The sequence below is a fragment of the Lissotriton helveticus genome (genome assembly GCF_964261635.1).
Source record: "Lissotriton helveticus chromosome 1_1 unlocalized genomic scaffold, aLisHel1.1 SUPER_1_unloc_38, whole genome shotgun sequence".
NCBI classification, from domain to species: Eukaryota; Metazoa; Chordata; class Amphibia; order Caudata; family Salamandridae; genus Lissotriton; species Lissotriton helveticus.
In genome coordinates, this window is record NW_027611679.1 from 85,119 (window position 1) to 101,774 (window position 16,656).

Consider the following 16,656-nt stretch of genomic DNA (forward strand, 5'->3'; position numbering starts at 1 on the left):
TTCAACTTTATTTCGGCTAATATAGCCATAAAAGCAAGAGTACAGAGACAAGAAAAAAACATTTACAGACATAAAAAACATTTACAGACAATTATTTGCAGCGCCCTCATCAACAATTTATCACATACACATATGGCAGTTGGTAAAAATGGGACTAGGTAACAATTAATTCAAAACGGGTAAATTCACAATACTACGTTAAAAATTGAAATAATTTAAGTAAAAAAGGTTTTCTCCACGATTAAAAAGCCAGACTAAAAACCAAAATTTAAAACCTTTAAAACCACTAGAACCACACGTCTTGCAAGGGATGAACTCAGTGCATTCTGCATTGGCTAATACTGGGCGGCTATGTACGCCATTGTTACATTACAGCTTGTATCCAAGCCGTTTCCTGATGAGATACACATTAAACAGAAACCTACTTATGCAAAAGACAACCAGTTGTGAGGTATTAGACTTAATGATGCGCTCTGCCTCTTTGTATGATCTGACACCCATGTTTTTACAAAGGGGTCTAATCCAGCGGTACCTAGGTGATTTATATGCTGGACAAAAAAGCAGTAAATGGACATCATCTTCCTTTGCCTTTAATGAGCAAAGGGAACAGAGGCCATTATCGTTGTTACCTCCCCAATTGCATGTTTTAGCATTTATCTGTAATACCCCATATCTAAATTGCAAATATAAGGTTTTTGCTATTGGTGGTCCTATTTCATCTATAAATGGCTCGAATGCAGCATTATCTTTTATAATCATAAATTCCTGGGTCAATATGCCAGTAGATGGGATATGAAATAGCTCATCATTGACGTTGGACCAGTAAGTTGACTTAAGGAGCTTTTTACACACCGGTGTCATATTCTGGGGTTCGTCCCAAAAATCGGACAGCCCTAACCTGGTACACCAAAGGGAAACATGTTTTAGCCAGGCGATTTTCTTGTATTCATCAATCTGAATAATTTCTATCAGACCACTTTTATAGTTACACAACTCCGGGGTTGTCCACAATCTTATCCAGTACAGCAAAGGTCTAAGAGCTGCTTGATAATTTGTCCCTTTAAGATCCAAATCTAAAAGCATTGGAACTAAGGGAGTTCTAGTTGGTAGTTTAAGTAATCTACGCAAAAAATGGTTCTCTTCCTTTTCAAAATTGCGTTTACAATGATGTCCCCAAACCTCGGCACCATAAAGTGCCGCTGATTGGGCCTTTGCCTTAAATACTTCAAGTGCCGGTGTAATGGCTTTAGAATAACTAGCTCCGTGCACTTTTAGGATGGGCATCGAATTCTGCTTAAAAGATAGCTCACTCTTTGCTAGATGTCCCTTCCATGAGAGATTACTATCCAACATAATGCCTAAGTAATTAAAGCTCCCCACATATTCCAATTTTTGGTTAGTTAGAACCAAATTCTTTCTAAAGGACTTTTGCGGATTTATGGACATATATTTTGTTTTAGATGAGTTTATTTCTAACCCCTTCTTTACACAGTAACCATAAAATGAATTCACCAGGTTTTGAAGACCCCTCGGAGTCTGTGGATGAGGATTGTATCATCGGCAAAAAGTAATGCCGTAATCACCTCATCTCCTAGCTTCGGGGAGTCATGATCACAGTCCCTTAGGTAAACAGGTATATCATTAACATATAGTGAGAAGAGCGTGGGCGCCAGCACACAGCCTTGACGCACGCCACGACTCACCGGAATGGGCTTTGAAAGTTCACCTCCCTTCCCCCATCTAACTTTGGCATAATTCCCTGTGTGTAATCTAATAAGTTCTTTAAGTAGCTCGCCGGGGACCCCCATATCTCTTAATGTGACCCACAGAAGATTCCGTGGAACGAGATCGAAGGCAGCCCTCAAGTCTATAAATGCCAAGTACAAACTGCCCTTTCTTATATTGATATACTTCCAGCAAATGCACGTGAACCTGAACACTTGGTCCACTGTACTAGTTTTTGGTCTAAACCCTGCTTGGAATTTAGACAATATCTGCGTCCCCTCCATCCATTCTGTGAGTCTATTTAAAATGTGCCTGGCAAAAACCTTCTATAAAAGGTCAATTAAACTAATTGGGCGGTAATTGCCCGGATCATAACGATCCCCTTTTTTGAAAATCGTTACAATTTCTGCCCCTTTCCAACTGTCGGGGATTGGTGTTCCAGCCACTATAGAATTACATAGAAAATTAATGTATGGCCCCCATACTTCTACATCATGTTTAAGTAAATCTCCAGGAATCTTGTCCGGTCCTGGGGCTTTACCCACTTTGATTGCTTGTAGTGCCTGGGTAGTTTCCTCTCTACTAAAACATAGTGGTGTAATACTCAATTCTAGATTACTCTCTTTATTATGTAAGGGCGACCCCTGTTCATCATAGGAATAGAGTTTGGTAAAATGGTCGCACCAAGTTTGTTCGTCTACGTAAAGATCCTTGGATGATCTACCCTTTCTGTTGCCTTTGGCTATTAAACTCCAAAAGGTACCCTGATCTCTCAATTTGGCTGCTGTTAGTAAGTCGTCCCATAGGGCATCATCCCATGCTTTTTTCTCCTGGGTCAAGATTTTATTATATGCATGTCTACTTTCTTTTATAGAATGGAAGTTTTTAGATTTGACAGTCTGGATCAGATGGTGCTTCGCTAAACGGCATTCTTTATTATACCAAGGGTTAGCCAACTGTAGATGGCCTTCGCTTGGGTTCTTGTCCCTTTTGCAATTTTTGCTCAGAAAGGGAATTAAAGCGTCAACCAATTTATAATGTAGATCTAGAACACCCTGGCTGCCTATTAGGGGCTCCTTACACGACCCAATAGTGTCGGGAAAGGTATTATAAATATTTAACATTGTCTCATCCTTAGCTAGGATATAAGGCCATCTCAGTGCACGTCTATTGTTAGTTATCTGCAACTCTCCAAGTGAACTATTTGTTGTAACCTATTCGTCCTGTTTAACTAAAAACGGTTGAGGATGTAGCCATAATTGGAGTGGAAGATGGTCACTCTCTGTCCTAACATCTATTTTGAGATCAATGAGTAAATACCATAGACTCAAGGAGACCAATATAAAGTCTATATGTGACTTACAGTTGCCTTTAAGAAATGTTGGAGCTGCTGGTCTATCGGACTGCAAGCGGCCATTACATGCCCTAAGATCATGACCTATTGTCAACTGCAAAAGTTGGGTTACAGCTACAGTACATTTAACAGACCCAGTAGAATCCAGATTTGGAATATCATTAGCCATATCTTGTTCTTCAATTAAGTTGTCAAAGCCCAACACAGGTTCATATTTGCAATTAAAATCCCCTCCTACTACTACTTGGGCATTTGGACCTAGAGAATCTAAGAGGGAATCTAGATGTTCTATAACCTTAGATTCTTTATTTACTGGGTACGGCCTATTGTAAATGTTTATTAAATATAGAATTTCTTTTTCCCTTGTCACCACTTTTAACCCCAGCAGATCAGGGGAATGGGTTGTCAATGGGGTAATTTCTATTTCTAAATTTATTCTAACCCAGATCACCAGACCCCCTGACGCCCTCCCTCTTACTGAGGGAATTGCGTCACAATAGAAGGTTTTGTACCCAAGTCTGTGGGGGGTTTCTAGAGCCCAGGTCTCTTGAAGGAGGATAATATTGTAGTCCTCAATGTAGGTACACCAAACTAGATCACGAAGATTCCTAGCTAGCCCTGCTATGTTCCATGATATTAGTCTTACTGATAAATTATCTTTGGGACCAGATAGGAATACATTCAGTAGTTCCTCTTGTGTGGAATTATCATCCAGTGAAACAGATGCGATATTTAGTACTTCCAGTGAGGTGTTTCTGGAAATTGGTCTCTCAGACACAGTCCTATCAATACGACATGTACTGGCCTCTCCTAAGGTACCAATATTATCACTAGCACAATTAAGAAACTTTTCCCTTGCTAAAGCCATTGGAATACAGCCTAATACAGACTTATCATCATGATTCAATAAGGGCACTACTATCTGGGCAAACTCGAGCTCTAAATTAATTGTATTAGGTTTATCTACTTGTGTAATTAAAGGTGGTCCCAACCCAGAGCTCTCGGTCAATGCAAGTCAATCATTCTGATCCAACGCACTCAGTGCCTGATACCTGTTGTGCGTTGTTATCTCAAAGACTAGACTTTTGTCAAAGCTAAAAGGCCTAGATGGTGTGTTATATTGAGGGACCTTAGCTAGATGGCTATAAAAGTATTCCAAAGGGTGCACGCCCACACTATTCTCACTCTGCCTCAAAGATGCTGCTCTAAGAAGCACAGTCGCAACATGCTGTGGGTTCCTAAAATTAATGATGACACAATCACCCCTACAGGTTTTCCTGGCATTTCCGATCCACGGAACCCGTCTAGTTGTCAATATATGGTCCGAGTAGTTTATCGGAAATCCACAATTCTTGTTCAGCCAGGAGACAGTTTTATGTTTAAGTGAATCGTGAGATTCCTGGCAGGAAATGGACTCTATAGGGTCTAGAGGTGGGACATTGGAGAGTATGACCACATATGGTTCACCATCTGGTGGGAGATTAATTGGGCGGATTTTCTTTACTGGGATCGGTAGGCCCCCTATGGTTACTGGAGCCGTTTTGATCTGTGTACACTGGCCATCCAATTGGCTCATCTCCCTATGTTCGGCCGCACTTGCCCTTCCCACCTGTATCTTATGTGCAGCATTAGCTGGTTGAACATCCTTTACCCTCAATTTTGGGCTGTCAGCGTTGGATAGCTGGTTTAAAAGGCCACCTAATCTAGATACTTCAGCTGTCAAGACATCTATTTTTGCCACTAGAGGCTTGACAGTAGATTCTAATTTAGCCTCAAGCATCTTAGCAATAAGGTCCAAAAGATCAGAGTCCGTATTAGTGCCACTATTTGTAATCATAGTCATAGTCATAGTCTCTTTGTGGCCAACAGTACTCTTCTGCGCTATGTCGGGCATTTTCTTATGATGTGTTCCTCCCCGCTTAGTTGTTATTTTCCTACATTTCCTCACCGCTCTCTTAGGTGGTGAGCGTCGTATTGAAGCATCCATACATTTATCTGGTGAATCCTCGTCTGTTATGTCCTGATCAACCACAAGCATATCAGGGGTTTCCACTATAGGGGCATCAATAGTGACATCAGTGGAAGAGAAGGGGGCTGGGTTTAGATCACTACAGTCATCAATGGGAGTATTTGGTATCCCAGGCATATTGTCCCGTCCCAGTGATTTCCTTCTGTCGTTGTTGATTTTACTCCCCATTTTGACTAGATAGTTATCCATAGTTCCTTTGGACTTTGCCATCAATAGCAACTAAGTACTGATCCCTGGAAGGCTTGTATCTTTTAGACCACGTCTAGGTATGACTATGTACACAAGGTCCAAAATCTATAACGTTACATGTACTTCCTTAATAGAGTTGAAAAACATGAACTGTAATACAATATGCCATATAATCGTAAAAGTCTTACTTTTCAGGGGGGTGGCCCTGCCCTGCCTCGTTCTGCCCAGACTGCCCAGACTGCCTAGACTGCCCAGACTGCCCAGACTGCCCCGCCCTTGTCCCGGGCTTCTCCCGGCACTCCCGGGCTTCTCCCGGCGCTCCCGCGTCGCGGGAAGGCTCTCGGTCTTTTCAGCACGTTGTGGGCGTGTCCTCGGTCGGCTTCCTGGAGCCGAGGATCCTGGGTATTGTGGTTCTCCCCCTGCTCGGCGGCCGCGCTGAGGTTTTGAAGGTTGCGGCGGCGAGGGGAACCCAAGAAGAAAGCTATGGGGCGAAGTGGCAGCAAGAGTTCCAGGTAGGTGCCCCCGTATCACTTGAAACGCTCCTCCTATCAATTTCTCGGCTATGCTCTTAGCATTGGGGATTCTTAAGGGAAAGGCCTCCGGAAACCTAGTTGTGTAGTCCACTAGGACCAGGGCATAGGAATGTCCTTTTGCAGTGAGCTGTTGGGGTAGCACTAGTTTCTTTTAGATCACGGACTGCCTGCATCCTGAATCCAACAGCGCCCTTATTTGTCGTTGATTGACCGTTACCCTTACATAGAACGATGGTCCCATCTCAGCGGTGTCCATTACGGCCTTAGGTATGTACCCCACCTCCATTGGTTCTTCAGGGGCCTTTCTTCTGGGACACAGTCTAGCGATATGGCCCCATTCGCCGCACTCGAAGCACTGGGGGCCTTTGAAAACTGGTTCCTTTCTTATGGGTTTCACTTTTGGCTGCTCTGGGCCGACTTTGAACTTCCTCTCGGGTTTTGGTACTGCGGACATCTTTGTAGTTTTTTCTTGGTCCCAAGGGAGAGACCTAGGCCGCGCTCGGGAACAATTGGTGGCCATCTCTACGGCTTGTTGGGCAGTGAAGCCAGAATGTTGCTTAAGCCAACGTTGGCTTCCGTATGGTAACGCTTCCAGAAACTGTTCCAAGTATATACTAGTCATTATCTCTTCTTTGGACCTGCTCTCGTGTTTCAGCCACTTATCGGCTGTCATTTTTAACCAGAGATATAGAGTCTTGGGGTTTTCACCAGGAATTCCTTTTTCTTTCCTGAACCATACACGATAGGCCTCTGAATCTAATCCTAAGTGGTCCAGGATTATTTCTTTGATCTCTTGATATGGCGTATTCCCTCTGGCATTGGCCACCTGGTAAAGTAAAGTAAAAGTAAAGTCCACATTTGTAAAGCGCACAATCACCCGTAAGGGTCTCTAGGCGCTGGGGGGCCGTCGGGAAGATTAAGCGAGCTATTGCCCAGAGTCACATGGTGCTGGGCTAACCTGCCGCCGGAGCTGGGGATCGAACCGTGGTCCCCAGATTCCAGCGTCAGTCGCCCTGGCCGCGGCGCAGCTTCCCCGGTTAACAATGGGGCCAGAAAGAAGGGCCATTTTTCTTCTGCCCAACCACAGGCCCGGGCTGCTCTTTCAAAGTTAATCAGAAAGGCATCTGGATCCTCCCCTGCGTTGTATTTTTGTAATGATACTCCCGAGGGATGCGTCGGGGTGGCTCTTCGTTTCCCACCGGGTAAAGCACTGGGTTGTTGGACCGCCTTATTTAAGCCTTCAATTTGGGCTGTAATGGTGTTCTTGAAAACTTCCCTGTCTGCTTGAGCCGACGTCATTTGTCTTTCTACCGCCCATTCTAACTTTTCTTGTCCCTTTATAAGGTGTTGTATGATTTGGTCCATCTTCTGTTGTGGGATGGAAGGGGGATATCCCACTTCTGACACCAGTTGTGGCGTGGGATCAAGAAGAGACCTAAGACCAGTTCGGGGTAGGTAAGGTTTTATTTTGGAAAACGTCTTTTTATGTCGGGTTGTCAAGGTGTCTCTCTGAAAAGCTCTCGGGTCCGTGTTAGCGTCTGGTTATGGTCTTGTTTCCAGATGGTTAAGAAGCAGACTTCAGGGGATTTTCCGTTCTTCCTAACTCCTAGTTGGACTCCGCCAGGGAAAAGAAACAGGTACAGATCGTCAGGATATGTACTCTATCTGGACTCTCCCACAGGGAACCGGACAAGTGCAGGGGACACCCGTGCTAAGGTGCTAAACACTTTATTAAATGTGCGAGGGTGCAGAGGCGTGATTACTGGTGAGGAGGGGTATATTTACACGGTGAGGACAAAGAAAGGTTGGGCAGATATTCTGGCACACACGCGGCTACGGTTTAGAAGAACCCCGTCTTCCTACCCAGCCCGCCAAACGCTGCCGTACCTGTTGTAGCCACACTCCTCCCTCGGGAGTGTGGCACAGCGATTCATGGATCCAGTGGCCTCCTGGCTTACTCCTGTCGTCCTCTGGTTCGCCTCCAAAAGCTCCGTTCTCTGCTGCTCCGGGCCACTCTCCCACTCTCGATCCTCGGTCGGTGACGTCACACGCCAGGACATATTCTTCCGCGTTTTTACCCACTAGGAATCCCGCGCCGTCATCAGGGGGCGGAGCTGCGTACTCATGTGTCTTCCAGTTAAAGGGCCGTCATCCAATTCGTCGGCTAGTTCCCAGGAACAGGCTTCTCCCCTGTTCCAGTCATGCTGATAATGAGGCAGAGAGGGGGAGGACGTCAGTTCACTACACCACCACTCAACATTATCCGGTTCTTTTCCTCCCGTCCCCTGCCCAGTGTTACAGTGACCTTAATGCTGCAATTTGCATTTCATTACCATCATTTGCTTACTCTGGAGAATCTCCAGGGTGTAGGAGGTTTGCTGTTCCATAGTTCTTTCTTCAGCTTCTGGGCAGTTATCACTCTGTGGTCCTGTTTCTCTGCTCTTCTTGTAGTAGCTCTTATCAGAGCTTCATCCATCTGCCAACGATAATAAGATGCCAGGCATTACCCAGCACACAACACAGCCTATGTTGGGCTACGTCGGCGCAGTTAGAGCGAGGATAAAGTTCTCCGGACCCATCAGGCTGTGAATGTAACCTAAGGGCTTAAGATGAAATGAAGAGCTTACCTCCTTCCTGAGTGGCTCCAGACTGCTGTGTGCAGACCCGATAGCTGGCAGAACCCTGGAGTATGTATGTATAAATCAGATTATGTTGGAAGTAACCTGCAATATAGTGGCAGGCAGCACCCTGCCATAGAGTAGGGTTTCTCATAGTGTTTTAATTACTGACACATTAATGGAGATTGTCTTTTAACAGGCAGAAGAACAACACTGACCACACATTTTTCTGGGTTTGTCTTTAAAATGACGTACACATTAGGAATGGCATTTCGTTCTGCTGGAATAATAACACAAGTTATCTTGCACTCTATGTTGTTGCATGAATTGTAGGCTGCAATAAATTCCATGTTTCATTCAAACAAGCTTTCTACAGGGCACATACACGATTTGCTGCTGTAGGAAATAATGCTCCTGTGTACTGTGGCAGACTCAGAAATATTGAAAAACTTCATGATTTCTCTTTCAGTACTTCCTAGTAAAATCTTTCACTTTTTGACTCCTACATTTAGCAGAAACATAACTTAGTACCATTAAAATAGTTGTGATGGGGAACATCCATGTGGGGTTAGGACTGCCTCGACCAGAGAGCATGCTGAGTTGGAGGAGTATGGAGTTGACCGCATTGCCTGGTCCGGTGTGGAACCAAGCCAGCGATGCTTTGCTGCAGGCTCATTTGCCCTGATAGCTGGTCAACAGTTTGAGGAGGAGGAGGTGAAGAGCTGGCTAAGTGTGCCATGAGGCTGGCATTTCAGTACATCCCTGAGAAGTGAGCTTTGAGTCATGTAATGTTCCTCTTATACCACGTGCAATTCACCCTCTCCAAAGCCTCAAGAATTCCTGGGTGTGAAGGGCGGGTGTTTCTGATTGGGTGCTTGATAGTTTTCCAGAAACACATGTTCTTGATTGTTCATGTTTGTCAGTAGTTAATGAAACACGCCCAGGCTTTTTATCTCTTCAGTTGACAGAAGCTGCAATAAAAGTTTCTTTCTCGTTACAAGAAAATAGAACGTCTGACGAGCCTCTGTCTGTCAGAGAATGGAAGGGCTGGGGAACTGTCATTCATCTCACTGCTAAGCAGAGCAGTGTCATGCTTCACCCTCACTCAGGCCTCTGATTTTAACTAACATCGCTTAGAACACTGGGACTTTAGAACCCATCCTTTTAATGAGAAAAACAAAACTACAAGTCCCATAAGCAATAGTGGTGGAAGGTGTCACGCATGACCTGGGGCAACATCGATTCAGCACATCCAGTTCCATTTTTTAAGTATTTGACATAATATTGAATTTATAACGTTTGTTTTTATGGTCATGAGTCACCAGAATACTAAATACGTCTTTTATTTTCAGGGTCAATTAAGTAATGGTCACCAGCTTGGAGGCTCTGTTAATTCTTCAGTACTTGTCATTGATCTCCACGTGTGGCTGGTTTGCGTCTGCCCCCTGCATCGTTCCCGATAACTCGCACAGGTAAGGTGCTTGTAGCAGCAACATGATAACCCCATACTCGTCTGTAAGAAGTGCGCTCCGAGGCAGGTATCCGATCATGTTTGTGAAACAAGGAAGGGGCAATATCTGCTATATACATTTGTTAAAATAAAACAGTCAAATCACAGTATACTGTTCCGGAGGTTCAGTCCCAGAGTCATCTGTAACTGAACGCAGACACCCTAGGAAGCATGTGCTTTTAAGACAAGTTGCGTTCACTCACCTGAAGGTGACATGCTTCATCATTGGGCTATACTCCTCACCAGGCCGACGCTACAATGCCTGGCGGGCACCACAAGAGGGCACTTTGTCGTAGATCTTTTATTAAGTACGCCGGATGAGCATAGCAGGACAGAGGATATTGTGACATAAGATGTGAGATTGGTGAAAGTCTAAATATAAGATCAACTATCGACCAGTTGCCACAATATAGTTAATGTGATCTTCCTGGTCCATGTTGAGATTAAAAACAGTGGCAGAGAAATTGAGGAACTAATGGCCCCTATCACTGTGTCATAGTGTCGATCACCTTTGGACCTGCTGGTAAGCTGGGGTCTATACTTCAGGTCAACCTTTTTCATGCCTTGTGTAGTCATGGAGCAATCTGTTGGCATTTCACCAGGACCAAATATGGGATAATGGGTAATGTGACCTAATCTTCTCCACAGCGTGAGGAGCTCTGTAACTCAAAGCCCTGCACCGTGCATAGGTGATAAGGTGCCTATTAACATCTTACTACCACAGGTGAGCACTGCCTAACAGGGTGCACTAGATACGGTAACCCTCCTAAAATTCAGGACATATTGACTTATCCAATAGCGAGGACGCCGCATCAGAGAGGCAACTGGTTTGAAAAGCACATGCTACTTAGGGTGCCTGCGTTCAGTTAGAGATAATGTCTGTAGGACTGAACCTCCAGAACAGTATACTGTGAGTTGATTTATATGAAGAATGTGTATACTAGACTGTCATTTTCCTCGTCATCTCTTGTCCTATGTAAAATAAAACACAACACACCGGGAAGCCAACAAATCTATCATAAATGTAATGCAAAAATACCAAAAGGCCAAGCAAACTAACAAGTGACAATTGTCTTTGCAATGGACGAGAGCATCCACCCTAAAGCAAGTTGGGGTATATAATGCTAATGCTACACAATGTATTTTATACACTTTTCTCCTAATACAAGTCAATGAAACATGAACACGTGATAGAAACAGTTACTGAAACGACACTAATGAGTAGGAGGCAGGATCTTCTCTCAAGAGGAATGTGAGGAGTCCGTGAGGTGCAGATAAAAGATACACAGACAAGCTGCAGAAGTCACTGTTTCTGAAAATAACACTTGTTTGTCAATATTCAATTTACTACAAGATGCAGGAAAGTGTGCAGATGGACATCAGTAAATAAAACTGTTCTGGGCCCTAATAGATTCATGTAACTTTGCAGGCATATTAAGGCGAACAGTCACATCAAATTAATATAAGAATATTGTAATTTGGTAATGTAATATATCAATGTACGTTGTGGCATTCATGTGTAACCAATTATCGGTATTAAAGAAACCAGTATATCCTGTTATGCTTTCTCAATTCCTTCTTCCTAGAGGCCACCACTGCTGCTAGCCAGCTGTATTCAGCGGTGCCTCCTGTGACCGGTAATCCTGCATTTAATCAATACCAAAGGTTGTCAATGCTTCTAGCCAACTCCGGTCACTGGTGCCACTTGCACCCCCACCATCCTTGGGCCTGTTATTCTTTTAGCCACCTCCAGTCAGTAGTGGCCCCTTGGACCTGTATGTAAGCCTACTAGCCAGCTCCTGTTAGTACTGGCCCCTGGGACCTGTTATCATTCTAGCCAACTTGAGTCATTAATAGCACCTTGGGACTAGTGATCATACTAACCAGCTTCGGTCAGTATTGGCTCCCTGAGACCTATTATCCTGCTAGGTAACTCCAGTCAGTAGTGACCCCTGTTCCTTAAATCCTGCTAATATTTAAAACCAGAGGTCAACTCTACTGCCAACCAGTTCCAGTCAATATTGACATGTAGTGTTACCCTGCCTGTAATGAATACCAGAGGCTAGCGTTGTGGCTAGCTAGCTCCAGTCACCAGTGGCCCGTCACATATTATCCTCAATAGGATCAATGCCCAAGGCCTGTGCAGCTGCTAACCTGCCCTAGTCAGTAGTGACCTCTCAGACCTGTTATTCTACATATAATCAGCAAGGCTTCGGACCTAATACCACTCACCCCACATCCTTATGGTATATTAGCAATGTAATTTATTTACATCATACAGTAGGTAGCGCACTATATCACACAATCCCAAAAACAAAGAAATTCAACAAATTTCTAACCATTCAGGACTCCACCTTGTCAAAAATGACCAAATCACACCAAGCCCTATAGCCTGCACCATCACATGGCACACTCAGCCACAACATGACAAGATACCACGGCAGAGATTTGGGGCCATTAATCCTCTGTTCGAGGCATGTGTGCTGTAGATGCACATGCTTTGCACACTCCTGCCATCTTGTGTTGGGTCCGGATGTTTGCAAGTTGTTTCATTATCACCCCTTGATTTATATTCCGGCGTAAAAATTACCTGCACCACTTAACAAATCTCTATCCGTTTCATCCCCTCTGATACTCTCCCTCTTTGCTCTATTTGTTTCCAATTGTGATGGCTTATTTTCCACCTGTTTATTACATTCCTCCACTTGCAGCATTTCTAAGGACTGAATTTTCCCATTCTCTATCATTTTTATACTATCAGCTTGATTGTTTAGGCATTTATTTTTCATAACTGCTTGTACCTCCGATAGATCCTTATTAAATAGAGGGTAAAAGGGTTTTGTTGGAGACATTTGTTTACCCTCACCTTCACAATATGATATTTGGTCATGATTATTTCCAGTGTTCAATCTCACTATATCTGATGCATTTGCATTTTTTATACTTTTAGAAGCTTTATTTCTTGCTTTCCGTTGTTTTTTCCTCTCTCTTTTTGATAGATGAACTTCCGGAGATGCGTCTGTCATTGTTGATTCTGTCGAGCATAGGTTTATCACTTCTTGATCTTTTGTTTTATCATCTATTTTTTCTTTAACAACAACAGTATTGTCTTTACATTTTATTGTACCTTTAGAGGGGCAGTCGGTCTTGATGGTTTGAATTCCCACATTAGGAAAATTCACTTTTACATTGTCAATTATTGTTTTTTAAATATCCAGAATGGTAGCTAGTTTGTTAATTAGTGGGGCACAACTACACTCTGCATACGTAGATATTGGCTGAGATTGTGTCCTTACTATTAGATTATTTTGCGTTGTTATCTTCTGCTCAATTCCGGTAACAGAGGATGCCATAGCGCTCGAGATCTATTTCGACCTCCTTTTTGTTGGACTGATATGGTAAAGCTTCCAGAGTTAATTGCGAGGTTTTGAAGAATAAATCCCAAATTGCTTCCGCGTTCCCACTTCCTGGTACCTAAGTACCTGGCCTATGGTGTTGCCCATTTATGAATGATAGGTCCTTATACTCCTCTTTTTGTGGTCCTTGAAAATCATGTCCTTCGTCACAAGAATTAATGAATTGTGGACTACTATTCAAAACGTCTTTTTGATACGGAGTACTCCAACGCTGCAGAGTTTCTGGGTTGCTGGTGTATTTGTCCTTATTAATTTGAGATCCGTTATTTTGATTACATTTCGGCTACATTACATAGCATCACGGACTGGAAGCTGGTTTGACCTGCTGAAGCCGGGGACAAATCAAAAATAAGTTGGAGGTCGTCGGCATAGTTATACACCGCGACCTCCATATGCTGCAGAGCGAAAATAAGAGGGAAGATGTATAGGTTAAAAAGCAAGGGGGAAAGGGAAGAACCCTGGGGAACCCCACAGTTTATTTTACGAGGAGGAGCAGCGAATTCTGCCAGGTGGACAGCCTGAGAACGATCAGACAGGAAGGACTCCAGCCAGGCCAAGGGAGAGCCCTCGATGCCCGCCGACTTGACATGGCGCAAGAGGATGGAATGGTCCACCATGTCAAAGGCGGCGGACAGATCTATTAAAACGAGGGCCTGAGGAACGCTGGAGTCCAATCCCTCCCTGAGTCGGTCCAGGACTGAAATGACCACCTTCTCTGTAGAATGACGGGGCGGAAACCTGCTTGGCAGGGGGCGAGATACTCGCTGCCCTCGATGAAGGAGCTCAAGACCTGAGTAAGGTGGGACTCGGCGATCTTCCCTAAAAAAGGAAGAAGGGAGATTGGCCGATAGTTGGCCGGGGCGCCGGGGTCTGCCCCTGTTTTTTTTTAAATGGGGATGACCGTAGCAGCCTTAAAGGAAAGGGGGACAGTACCATGTTCGAAAGAATTGTTTAACAGGGTAAGGGCGGGGGAGGGACACTTATTGGCATTGTGGACGCGGTTAATAGTTACCCGCTTAAGTGGGGCTATATGGTCGCAGGTTTTGACAAGCCAATTGTCCAGTGTGGTGACCTGGGAATGTAGAGCCAGACCCTCGAGGGCCGGGAGGGAGGAGCGGAGTGAGCTACACAAGGTGGGGATGTCAACTCGACTCCAGTTCCGGGTCCAGATGTTTTTGGGATGACGTGGAGGGACAGGGATATTAAGGGCCAACGAGAAGGACAAGAGATGGTGGTCCGACCAGGCACAGGGCAATACAGAGGGCGCCGAGATGGGGATGTTAAGAGTCCATATCTGGTCAAGTATATGCCCCTGCCTGTGTGTAGAAGTGTGAACATGTTGCGAAAAGTTCAGGCTAAGGAGTAATGCGGTAAATTCTTTGGATATTGCATCCTCAGCAGGGTCACCGGGCCAGAAGTTAAAGTCCCCAAGGACTAGCACTGAGGCGTTGTTGATGGACAGAGTGCCTAGGAGTTCCTGAAATGTAGTGATAAAGCCAGGGGAGGATTGGGGAGGACGGTAGACCAAAACACAGGTAAGAGGGTTTTTAAAGGAAACAGAACGTACCACTAAGCAGTCTGAAGTTGGCAGGATGGAAGAAGCCAGCGTCTGAAATTGTAGCCCCTCACGCGCTATTAGGGCAACTGCACCCCCCGTCTTCCCATTTGGGCGGTCAGCACGGAGGGCAGAATAAGAGGGGGGAAGGGCCGCCAGGACATCAGGAAGAGAGTCCTGGCGGTACCAGGTTTCCGTTAGGAAGAGCAAGTCTGGGCTCTCGGTGTCCAGCAGATGGAAAATGTCAGTTTGGTGCCGCACAGCGGACCTGGTATTAAGCAAAAAAGCAGAAGTGGCAGGAACAAGGGTGGGGGCACGTGAGCTAGGAGTGGGCGGTGTAGTGATAAGGGGAACAGGTCTGGGACAGTGCTGGAAGGGGCTAGAACGGGCAATACCGTGTGCCATAATACAAGCAAGAGTGGCAGGGTCAAGTGGATAGCCGGTATGTAGAGAGTGTAATACTTGCGGGGAGTAAGTGAGCAAATGGGCATGGTGGTATGGCCCAGGCCCCGGTAGGCCGCGGACGGGCGCAGACGGGCAGGACTTTGGCACGACTTCGGCGCGAAGTCGGCGCTCCCGCTGCGCTTCCGCCACTGCATCGTTAAGTACTCAGCGGATAGAAAGCCACTAGACCGCTAACCTTCCGTTTGGCGAGCAGGGCGGAAGTGAGGATGGGAGGGGCGGAAGTAGCGCTCGTAGGGGCCCGCCGCTACAACCGGCACAAGCCGTGGCGGATCAGTGCCCAGAGCGAGAGTCTGCTATGTGGAGAGACTGAAGGAGCGTTGCGCCGAGGAGCGGCGGTCACAAGGTAATTTAAAATCAAGCACACAACAGATTACACGTTGCGCCGAGGAGCGGCGATCAGATAAAATTCAAACAGAGTTAAAAGCACAAGATACTCCAAAGTACTAGCACAGCGCCCAAGCGCCCTGCCTTGCCAAATGTTAACCCGGAATGAGGCAAAAGCTGGCATTAAAATAGCTACCCCAATTCCAGCCACTAGACCGCTAACCTTCCGTTTGGCGAGCAGGGCGGAAGTGATGATGGGAGGGGCGGAAGTAGCGCTCGTAGGGGCCCGCCGCTACAACCGGCACAAGCCGTGGCGGATCGGTGCCCAGAGCGAGAGTCTGCTATGTGGAGAGACTGAAGGAGCGTTGCGCTGAGGAGCGGCGGTCACAAGATAATTTAAAATCAAGCACACAACAGATTACACGTTGCGCCGAGGAGCGGCGATCAGATAAAATTCAAACAGAGTTAAAAGCACAAGATACTCCAAAGTACTAGCACAGCGCCCAAGCGGCCTGCCTTGCCAAATGTTAACCCGGAATGAGGCAAAAGCTGGCATTAAAATAGCTACCCCAATTCCAGCCACTAGACCGCTAACCTTCCGTTTGGCGAGCATGGCGGAAGTGAGGATGGGAGGGGCGGAAGTAGCGCTCGTAGGGGCCCGCCGCTACAACCGGCACAAGCCGTGGCGGATCGGTGCCCAGAGCGAGAGTCTGCTATGTGGAGAGACTGAAGGAGCGTTGCGCCGAGGAGCGGCGGTCACAAGGTAATTTAAAATCAAGCACACAACAGATTACACGTTGCGCCGAGGAGCGGCGATCAGATAAAATTCAAACAGAGTAAAAAGCACAAGATACTCCAAAGTACTAGCACAGCGCCCAAGCGGCCTGCCTTGCACTTCTATTGGCATTGGCTGCCTAGTTGGTAGTAATTGCTGAGTA

General features: G+C 45.6%; 1 protein-coding gene across 1 annotated transcript in view; it reads left to right on the plus strand.

Moving 5' to 3' along the window:
- The window catches only part of LOC144805981 (uncharacterized), a 955,295-nt gene that overhangs the window by 3,211 nt on the left and 935,428 nt on the right, over positions 1–16,656 (plus strand). The window contains 1 exon segment of the mRNA XM_078672442.1: positions 9,801–9,920. The gene's annotated coding sequence lies outside the window, so the exon portion shown is untranslated.